A 9,940-nucleotide genomic window follows, 5' to 3' on the forward strand; every position below is an offset into this window, starting at 1 on the left:
TTTCAAAACGGAAATTTTAAAATCTCGTTTTTTTTTTGCCTTTTATGGAAATTAGTGAAGGCATCGCATCAAAGGTGCGCACCTCGCTGCCCACCTTGGTGTGCTCCGAGGTGCCCACCACGGTGCGCAACGCCGGTGCGAACCCGGGAGCGCCCCGATGTGTGCTCCAAGGTGCGGCGTGCACGAAGTCGGACCCCGGTTTGCCCCGGGTGCGCACCTCGCGTGCACCTTGGTGCGCACACCTTGGCTGGGTTGCGCGGCCTGGTGGGCACCATGGTGCGCACCAAGGAGCGCTCCGAAGTGTGCTCCAAGGTGCGGCGTGCACGAAGTCGGAGCCCGGTTTGCCCCGGGTGCGCACCTTCGCCGCGGTGGGCACCATGGCGTGCACGAAGTCGGAGCCCGGTTTGCCCCGGGTGCGCACCTCGCGTGCACCTTCGCCGGGGTGGGCACCTCGGCTGGGTTGCGCGCCCTGGTGCGCACCAAGGAGCGCTCTGAAGTGTGCTCCAAGGTGCGGCGTGCACGAAGTCGGAGCCCGGTTTGCCCCGGGTGTGCACCTCGGGTGCGCACCTCGCGTGCACCTTCGCTGCGGTGGGCACCTTGGCTGGGTTGCGCGCCTTGGTGGGCACCATGCAGTGCACGAAGTCGGAGCCCGGATTGCCCCGGGCGCGCACCTCCGCCAGGGTGGGCACCTTGGTGCGCACAACTTGCCTGGGCTGCGCACCAGGAAGGGCTCAAGATGGCACCCGCGTTCCGTTTTTTTCACTATCTTTCAGAACGGAAATTTTAAAATCTCGTTTTTTTTTGCCTTTTCTTGAAATTAGTGAAGGCAGCGCATCAAAGGTGCGCAACGCTGGTGCGAACCTGGGAGCGCTCCGATGTGTGCTCCAAGGTGCGGCGTGCACGAAGTCGGACCCCGGTTTGCCCCGGGTGCGCACCTCGCGTGCACCTTGGTGCGCACACCTTGGCTGGGTTGCGCGCCCTGGTGGGCACCATGGTGCGCACCAAGGAGCGCTCCGAAGTGTGCTCCAAGGTGCGGCGTGCACGAAGTCGGAGCCCGGTTTGCCCCGGGTGCGCACCTCGCGTGCACCTTCGCCGCGGTGGGCACCATGGCGTGCACGAAGTCGGAGCCCGGTTTGCCCCGGGTGCGCACCTCGCGTGCACCTTCGCCGGGGTGGGCACCTTGGTGTGCAGACCTTGGCTGGGTTGCGCGCCCTGGTGGGCACCATGGTGCGCACCAAGGAGCGCTCCGAAGTGTGCTCCAAGGTGCGGCCTGCACGAAGTCGGAGCCCGGTTTGCCCCGGGTGTGCACCTCGGGTGGGCACCTTGGTGCGCATGCCTTGCCTGGGCTGCGCACCAGGGCGGGCTCAAGATGGCACCCGCGTTCCTTTTTTTTCACTATCTTTCAAAACGGAAATTTTAAAATCTCATTTTTTTTTGCCTTTTTCTGGAAATTAGTGAAGGCAGCGCATCAAAGGTGCGCACCTCGCTGCCCACCACGGTGCGCAACGCCGGTGGGCACCCGGGAGTGCTTCGAAGTGTGCTCCAAGGTGCTGCGTGCACGTTGTCGGAGCCCGGTTTGCCCCGGGTGCGCACCTCGCGTGCACCTTCGTCGGGGTGGGCACCTTGGCTGGGTTTGCCCCGGCTGCGCTCCGAAGCGGGGTTATTGGAGCGCCGCCTCTTTTTTTGTCGGAGCGTTTGGTGGGGTTTCTCGCATTGGCTCTTCCGAGGCCCGGTTGCCACCCTGGCGCGCACGAAGTCGGAAGTAGGGTTAATTGCCCGGGTGCGCACCTTTGCCAGGGTGGGCACCTTACCTGGGCTGCGCACCAGGGCGGGCTCAAGATGGCACGCGCGTTCCGTTTTTTTCACTATCTTTCAAAACGGAAATTTTAAAATCTCCTTTTTTTTTTGCCTTTTCTGGAAATTAGTGAAGGCAGCGCATCAAAGGTGCGCACCTCGCTGCCCACCTTGGTGTGCTCTGAGGTGCGCACCCGGGAGCGCTACGAAGTGTGCTCCAAGGTGCGGCGTGCACGTTGTCGGAGCCCGGTTTGCCCCGGGTGCGCACCTCGCCTGCACCTTGGCCGGGGTGGGCACCTTGGCTGGGTTTGCCCAGGGTGCGCTCCGAAGCGGGGTTACTGGAGCGCCCCCTCTTTTTTTGTCAGAGCGTTTGGTGGGGTTTCTCGCATTGGCTCTTCCCAGGCCCGGTTGTTGGGTGCGCTCCCACCCTGGCGCGCGCGAAGTTGGAAGTTGGATTAATTGCCCGGGCGCGCACCTTCGCCAGGGTGGGCACCTTGGTGCGCACACCTTGGCTGGGCTGCGCACCAGGGCGGGCTCAAGATGGCACCAGCATTCCCTTTTTCTCACTATCTTTCAAAACGGAAATTTTAAAATCTCGTTTTTTTTTTGCCTTTTATGGAAATTAGTGAAGGCATCGCATCAAAGGTGCGCACCTCGCTGCCCACCTTGGTGTGCTCCGAGGTGCCCACCACGGTGCGCAACGCCGGTGCGAACCCGGGAGCGCCCCGATGTGTGCTCCAAGGTGCGGCGTGCACGAAGTCGGACCCCGGTTTGCCCCGGGTGCGCACCTCGCGTGCACCTTGGTGCGCACACCTTGGCTGGGTTGCGCGGCCTGGTGGGCACCATGGTGCGCACCAAGGAGCGCTCCGAAGTGTGCTCCAAGGTGCGGCGTGCACGAAGTCGGAGCCCGGTTTGCCCCGGGTACGCACCTCGCGTGCACCTTCGCCGGGGTGGGCACCTCGGCTGGGTTGCGCGCCCTGGTGCGCACCAAGGAGCGCTCCGAAGTGTGCTCCAAGGTGCGGCGTGCACGAAGTCGGAGCCCGGTTTGCCCCGGGTGCGCACCTTCGCCGCGGTGCGCACCATGGCGTGCACGAAGTCGGAGCCCGGTTTGCCCCGGGTGCGCACCTCGCGTGCACCTTCGGCGGGGTTGCGCGCCCTGGTGGGCACCATGGTGCGCACCAAGGAGCGCTCCGAAGTGTGCTCCAAGGTGCGGCGTGCACGAAGTCGGAGCCCGGTTTGCCCCGGGTGCGCACCTCGCGTGCACCTTCGGCGGGGTTGCGCGCCCTGGTGGGCACCATGGTGCGCACCAAGGAGCGCTCCGAAGTGTGCTCCAAGGTGCGGCGTGCACGAAGTCGGAGCCCGGTTTGCCCCGGGTGCGCACCTCGCGTGCACCTTCGCCGCGGTGGGCACCATGGCGTGCACGAAGTCGGAGCCCGGTTTGCCCCGGGTGCGCACCTCGCGTGCACCTTCGCCGGGGTGGGCACCTCGGCTGGGTTGCGCGCCCTGGTGCGCACCAAGGAGCGCTCCGAAGTGTGCTCCAAGGTGCGGCGTGCACGAAGTCGGAGCCCGGTTTGCCCCGGGTGCGCACCTCGCGTGCACCTTCGCCAGGGTGGGCACCTCGGTGCGCACACCTTCTCAATGTTTTCTTGCCTTTTCTGGAAATTGGTGAAGGCAGCGCATCAAAGGTGCGCACCTCGGTGTGCTCCGAGGTGCGAACCCGAGAGCGCTCCGAGGTGCCCACGAAGTCGAAAGTCGGGTTAATTGCATTGTTTTCCCCGGGTGCGCTCCGAGGTGCGCAACATCGGCGCGCACCAAGGAGGGCTCCGAAGTGTGCTCCAAGGTGCGCACGATGGCGTGCACCTCTGGTGCGCACGATTCGGAGCTCGGTTTGACCGGGGTGCGCACACCTTGGCTGGGTTGCGCACCTTTTGTGCGCTCCAAGGTGCGCACGAAGTCGGAGCTCGGTTTGCCCCGGGTGCGCACCTTCGCCAGGGTGCGCACCTTGATGCGCACGCCTTGGCTGGGCTGCGCACCTTGGTGGGCGCCATGGTGCGCACCTTTCGTGCGCTCCAAGGTGCGCACGAAGTCGGAGCTCGGTTTGCCCCGGGTGCGCACCTTGGTGGGCGCCATGGTGCACTCCGAGGTGCCCAAGATTGGTGCGCACCAAGGAGCGCTCCGAAGTGCGCTCCAAGGTGCGCGCGAAGTCGAAAGTTGGGTTAATTGTCCGGTTTGCCTCGGGTGCGCACCTTGCGTGCACCTTCGCCAGGGTGGGCGCCTTGGTGCGCACACCTTGGCTGGGCTGCGCACACCTTGGCACCCGCGTTTCCTTCATTTTAAATTTTTTTTTTTTACAATCTCTCAAGTGGGAAATTCTATAATCTCAACTTTTTTTGCCTTTTCAGGAAACTTTTGAATGGAGCGCATCATTGGTGCGCTCCGAAGTGTGCTCCAAAGCTCTCTCCAGCTGCGTGCACCTGCCCCGGCCGCGCACCCGGCCCCGCCCAGCTTCGCTCACCTGTCCCGGGCGTCTGGTGCGGAACCTTAGAGTAAGAAACATCACCGTGCACCTTGGCCAACGTGCGCGACTCGACCGAGCGCGCACTGGCCGAGGTGCACACCGATTTCACCTGGGTGCGCGCGCAGCACCTCGGGTGCACCGGGGTGCGCGCACAACGCCCGGGTTGCACCGTGGCCTGTGTGCTCGGGGTGCCTCGGGTGCGCGCTCGGTGTCGCCCCCGCGCGCGCGGTAGTGCGGGCAGCGCACCCCGGCCCGGCCCGGCCCCGACGAGAACGCAAACGGGCAAAAGGTTTATTCAAATAGCATTGCGACGCCCGGCGAAAAACTAAAAAAGGGTGCAACACCGGGACTTCCCGGGAGGTCACCCATCCCAGTACTACTCCGGCCCAAGCGCGCTTAACTGCGGAGTTCTGATGGGATCCGGTGCACTAATGCTGGTATGATCGCACCCGTTATGAGCTTGTCGCAGTGTGTACTTAGCAAACCGCGACCCACGTGCGAATCCACCCCGGCCACCCACCCCCGTCGAGGTGCACACCCTCCCTCGCGAAGTGCGCCCCGTTCGCCAAGTGTGAGCCCTGCCCGGGTGCGCGCACCTTGCTAGGGCGTCGGGTGTGCACCCGGCCCGGCCTACGTGCGTGCACCTGGAGGGGGCGTCGTGTGCGTGCAGTGTCCCGTCTGCAACGCGGTGCCCACACACCACCTCGGGCGCAACGACCTGCGCTCACATGTGGGCCGAGTGCACCTTGGTGCATGTTCGGGGCGCCTCGGGTGCACGCTCGATCTTGCCCCGGTGCACCAAGGCGCTCGGTTTGCCCCGGGTGCGCACTTGGTGCAAGGTGGGCACCCAAAATAGGGATCAAGCACCAAAACACAAGTTTCGGGATGCAAAATGGGACCCAAGGACCACAAATGCGTTCCAAGACCCATGATGGGTCCACGAGAACAAAAATGTGTTCCGAGACTTAATAAACAAATATTGGGTTTTAGGAGAAGAAACATGCTCTGATGCCCAAAACGAGAATCGACCCCGAAAAGGCCACAGGCCAAAAGTGGGATGCGAGACAAAAAAAAATGGGACCCGAGGACCAAAATTGGGTTCCCAGGTCGAAGACAGGGCAACCGGACAAGAAACGACCTCTAAGGCTCGAAATGAGTCCCGACGACTAAAACTTGACAAGAAGCACCCATCAGGCACCCAACTCGACACCCATGGGATGCCGACCCACCCGGGCTTCCACCTAGCACACCTTGGCACCCACCCACCCTCGCACCCAACCTCGCACCCAACTTAGCACCTTTGAACCCACATTGGCACTCACCCTGACCCTGGCACCTTGGAACCCACATTGGCACTCACCTTGACCCTGGCACCCACCTTTGCACTCACCTTGGGACCCACCCTGGCTCCCACCTCGGCACCCACCCAGACACCCACCTTGGTTCCTTGGCACCCACCTTGGATCCTTGGCACCCACCCCGACACCCACCTTGGCACGCAACTTGGCTACTTGCCACCCACCTTGGCTCCTTGACGCCCACCCCGACAACCACCCCGTGACCTACCCTGGCTAGGGTTGGTGCACACCCACCCTGGTGCCCACCTTGGCACCCACCCTATGACCCACCTTGGCACGCACCTTAGTACCCACCCCGTTACCCACCCTAGGACCCACCCCGTGACCCACCTTGGCCAGGGTGGGTGCACCCACCCTGGTGCCCACCTTGGCACCCACCCATCCTAGCACCCAGCCTGTGACCGGGCTTGGAACCCAACCTTGCACCCGCACCCGTCTTGGCCAGTGTGGGTGCGCACCCATCCTGGCACCCACGTTGTGACACACCCTTTAACCCACGCACCCTAGCACCCACGTTGGCACCCACCTTGGAACCCAACCTAGCAACTTGGCACCCACCCCGTGACCCACCTTGGCATCCACCATAGCAGTCGCCGACTTGGCACCCACCTCGGCACCCACCTTGACACTTGTGGACCCACCTTGCCACTCACCCTAGCATCGACCCATCCTAGCACCCACCCTGGCACCTTTGCACCCTAGCACTCACCCATCCTAGCACCTAACCTGTGACCCACCTTGACACTCACCCTCGCACCCACCTTGGAACCCAACCTAGCACCCACCCACCCTGACACCAACCCTAGCACCTACCCACCCTTGCACCCACCCTGTGACCCATCTTGGCACCCACCCATCCTACCACTCAACCTATCACCCACCTTCTCACCCACCTTGGCATCCACCTTAGCACCCACCCACACTGGCACCTTGGCACCCACCTCGGGCAAGGTGGGTGCACACCCACCCTGGCACCCAATTTAGAACCCACCGAGCATGTTACCCACCTTGGCACCCACATTGCAGCCCACCCTAGTACCCACCCTATGACCCACATTGGCATCCACACCCTAGCACCCAGGCACCTCGACACCCGCCTTGACACCCACCCTAGCACTGAACCTGTGACCCACCTTGGAACTCACCCTAGAACCCACCCACCCTGTGAACCACCTTGGCATCCACCTTAGCACCCACCCACCTTGGCACCCACTCTAGCACTCACCCATCCTAACACCCAACTTGTTACCCACCTTGGCACCCGCCCTCGCGTCCACCTTGAAACCCACCCTAGCACCCACCCACGCAGGAGCCCACCTTGGCACCCAACCTAACACCCACGCATCCTGGCACCCAACTTGTGACCCACCTTGGAACCCACCCTAGTACCCACCTTTGAACCCACTATATCACCAACCCACCTTGGCACCCACCCTATGACCCTCTTTGGAATCCACCCTAGCACGCACCCACCCTGGCACCCACCATGGAGCGCACCCTAGCACCCACCCACCTCGGCACGCACCTCAACACCCACCTTGGTGTGCGCACTGCGCCAACCTCTCAAAGACCCTATGTGGTGCGCTCCAAAGTGTACACCTTTGGTGCGCTCCAAGGTGCGCACCTTTGGTGCACACCGAGGTGCACACCAAAGTGTGCACCGAGGTGAGCACCAAAGTGCACTCCAGGGTGCACACCAAGGCGTGCACCTTTGGTGCGGTCAATGCAAACGAATTCGGAAGTTGGGGTCGATGTCCTAATCGCTGCTGCAGACTACACGTATGAGAATCGGACAAATAGCTTTATATAGGGGAGGTGTTGCGTTTGATGGGTCGACTCCCCTGGTTGTGTGCACTGCACCAACTTCAAAGACCCTGTCTTGTTTAAGAAGTCAAAAGTTGGGGTGGATGTCCTAATCATTGCTGCAGTCTACGCATGTATGAGAATCAGACAAATAGCTTATATAGGGGAGGTGTTGCATTCGGTGGGTTGACTCCCCTGGTTGTGCGCACTGCGCCAACCTCAAAGACCCCGCATAGCAGAAGAAGTCGGAAGTCGGATTTTGGTGAGCACCAAGGCGTGCACCTTTGGTGCGGTCAACGCAGACGAATTCAGAAGTTGGGGTGGATGTCCTAATCGTTGTTGCAGGCTACACATGTATGAGAATCAGACAAATAGCTTATATAGGGGAGGTGTTGGGTTTGATGGGTCAACTCCCTTGGTTGTGCGCATTACGCCAACCTCAAAGACCTTGTTTTCGTTAAGAAGTCAAAAGTTGGGGTCAATGTCCTAATGGCTCCTGCAGGCTACACATGTATGAGAATCGGACAAATAGCTTATATAGGGGAGGTGTTGGGTTTGATGGGTCGACTCCCCTGGTTGTGCGCATTACGTCAACCTCAAAGACCTTGTTTTCGTTAAGAAGTCAAAAGTTGGGGTCGATGTCCTAATTGCTCCTGTAGACTACACATGTATGAGAATCAGACAAATAGCTTATATAGGGGAGGTGTTGGGTTTGATGGGTTGACTCCCCTAGTTGTTCGCATTACACCAACCTCAAAGACCTTGTTTTCGTTTAGAAGCCGAAAGTTGGGGTCGATGTCCTAATTGCTCCTGCAGGCTACGCATGTATGAGAATCAGACAAATAGCTTATATAGGGGAGGTGTTGGGTTTGATGGGTCGACTCCCCTGGTTGTGCGCATTGCGCCAACCTCAAAGACCCTGCATTGCGGATGAAGTCGAAAGTCAGAGTTTGGTGTGCTACAAGGTGTGGTCGAAGGTGCTCACCTAGGTGTGCACCTTTGGAGCACAGGAAAAGTGCCCTCCAAAAGTGCGCACCTTTGGAGTGCACAAAAGTGCCCTCCAAAAGTGCGCACCTTTGGAGCGCAGAAAAGTGCCCTCCAAAAAGTGCCCTCCAAAAGTGCGCACCTTTGGAGCGCAGAAAAGTGCCCTCCAAAAAGTGCCCTCCAAAAGTGCGCACCTTTGGAGCGCAGAAAAGTGCCCTCCAAAAAGTGCCCTCCAAAAGTGCGCACCTTTGGAGCGCAGAAAAGTGCCCTCCAAAAAGTGCCCTCCAAAAGTGCGCACCTTTGGAGCGCAGAAAAGTGCCCTCCAAAAAGTGCCCTCCAAAAGTGCGCACCTTTGGAGCGCAGAAAAGTGCCCTCCAAAAAGTGCCCTCCAAAAGTGCGCACCTTTGGAGCGCAGAAAAGTGCCCTCCAAAAAGTGCCCTCCAAAAGTGCGCACCTTTGGAGCGCAGAAAAGTGCCCTCCAAAAAGTGCCCTCCAAAAGTGCGCACCTTTGGAGCGCAGAAAAGTGCCCTCCAAAAAGTGCCCTCCAAAAGTGCGCACCTTTGGAGCGCAGAAAAGTGCCCTCCAAAAAGTGCCCTCCAAAAGTGCGCACCTTTGGAGCGCAGAAAAGTGCCCTCCAAAAAGTGCCCTCCAAAAGTGCGCACCTTTGGAGCGCAGAAAAGTGCCCTCCAAAAGTGCGCACTTTTGGTGCGCACCAAGGCGCTGGTTCGGTCGTTGCAGGCGAGTTCGGAAGTTGGGGTCGATGTCCTGAGCGGAGGTGCAAACTACACAGGTGTCGGAATCGGACAAATAGCTTATATAGGGGAGGTGTATGCTTCGATGGGTCGACTCCCCAGGTTGAGCGCACCGCGCCAACCTCAAAGACCCTACGGTATGGATGAAGTCGGAAGTTGGGTCCGATGACCGATTCGATTAGTAGGTATGCTCATGAGGTCGGAATTTGGGTCCGATGACCTGCCATGTGCAGGAAGGCGAATGTTGACACTGTGCGTTGCAAGGTGCACACCAAGGCGCTGGTGCGGTCTTTTTAGTCGAGTTCGGAAGTTGGGGTCGATGTCCTGATCGGAGGTGCAAGCTACACAGGTGTGGGAATCGGACAAATAGCTTATATAGGGGAGGTGTATGCTTCGTTGGGTCGACTCCCCGGGTTGAGCGCACCGCGCCAACCTCAAAGACCCTACGGTATGGATGAAGTCGGAAGTTGGGTCCGATGACCGATTCGATATGTAGGCATACTCGCGAGGTCGGAATTTGGGTCCGATGACCTGCCACGTGCAGGAAGGCGAATGTTGGCACTGTGCGTTGCAAGGTGCGCACCAAGGCGCTGGTTCGGTCGTTGGAGGCGAGTTCGGAAGTTGGGGTCGATGTCTTGATCGGAGGTGCAAACTACACAGGTGTGGGAATCGGACAAATAGCTTATATAGGGGAGGTGTATGCTTCGTTGGGTCGACTCCCCGGGTTGAGC

At 60.2% G+C, this 9,940-nt stretch overlaps 1 non-coding gene across 1 annotated transcript; it reads right to left on the reverse strand.

Moving 5' to 3' along the window:
- Positions 1-4,644: 4,644 nt before the first annotated feature.
- Positions 4,645-4,763, reverse strand: LOC131871020 (5S ribosomal RNA). Its single transcript, XR_009369317.1, has one exon. It is a non-coding gene; the product is annotated as a 5S ribosomal RNA (ribosomal RNA).
- Between the last annotated feature and the right edge of the window lie 5,177 nt (positions 4,764-9,940).

This window comes from Cryptomeria japonica, unplaced genomic scaffold (genome assembly GCF_030272615.1).
Source record: "Cryptomeria japonica unplaced genomic scaffold, Sugi_1.0 HiC_scaffold_365, whole genome shotgun sequence".
Taxonomy (NCBI): domain Eukaryota; kingdom Viridiplantae; phylum Streptophyta; class Pinopsida; order Cupressales; family Cupressaceae; genus Cryptomeria; species Cryptomeria japonica.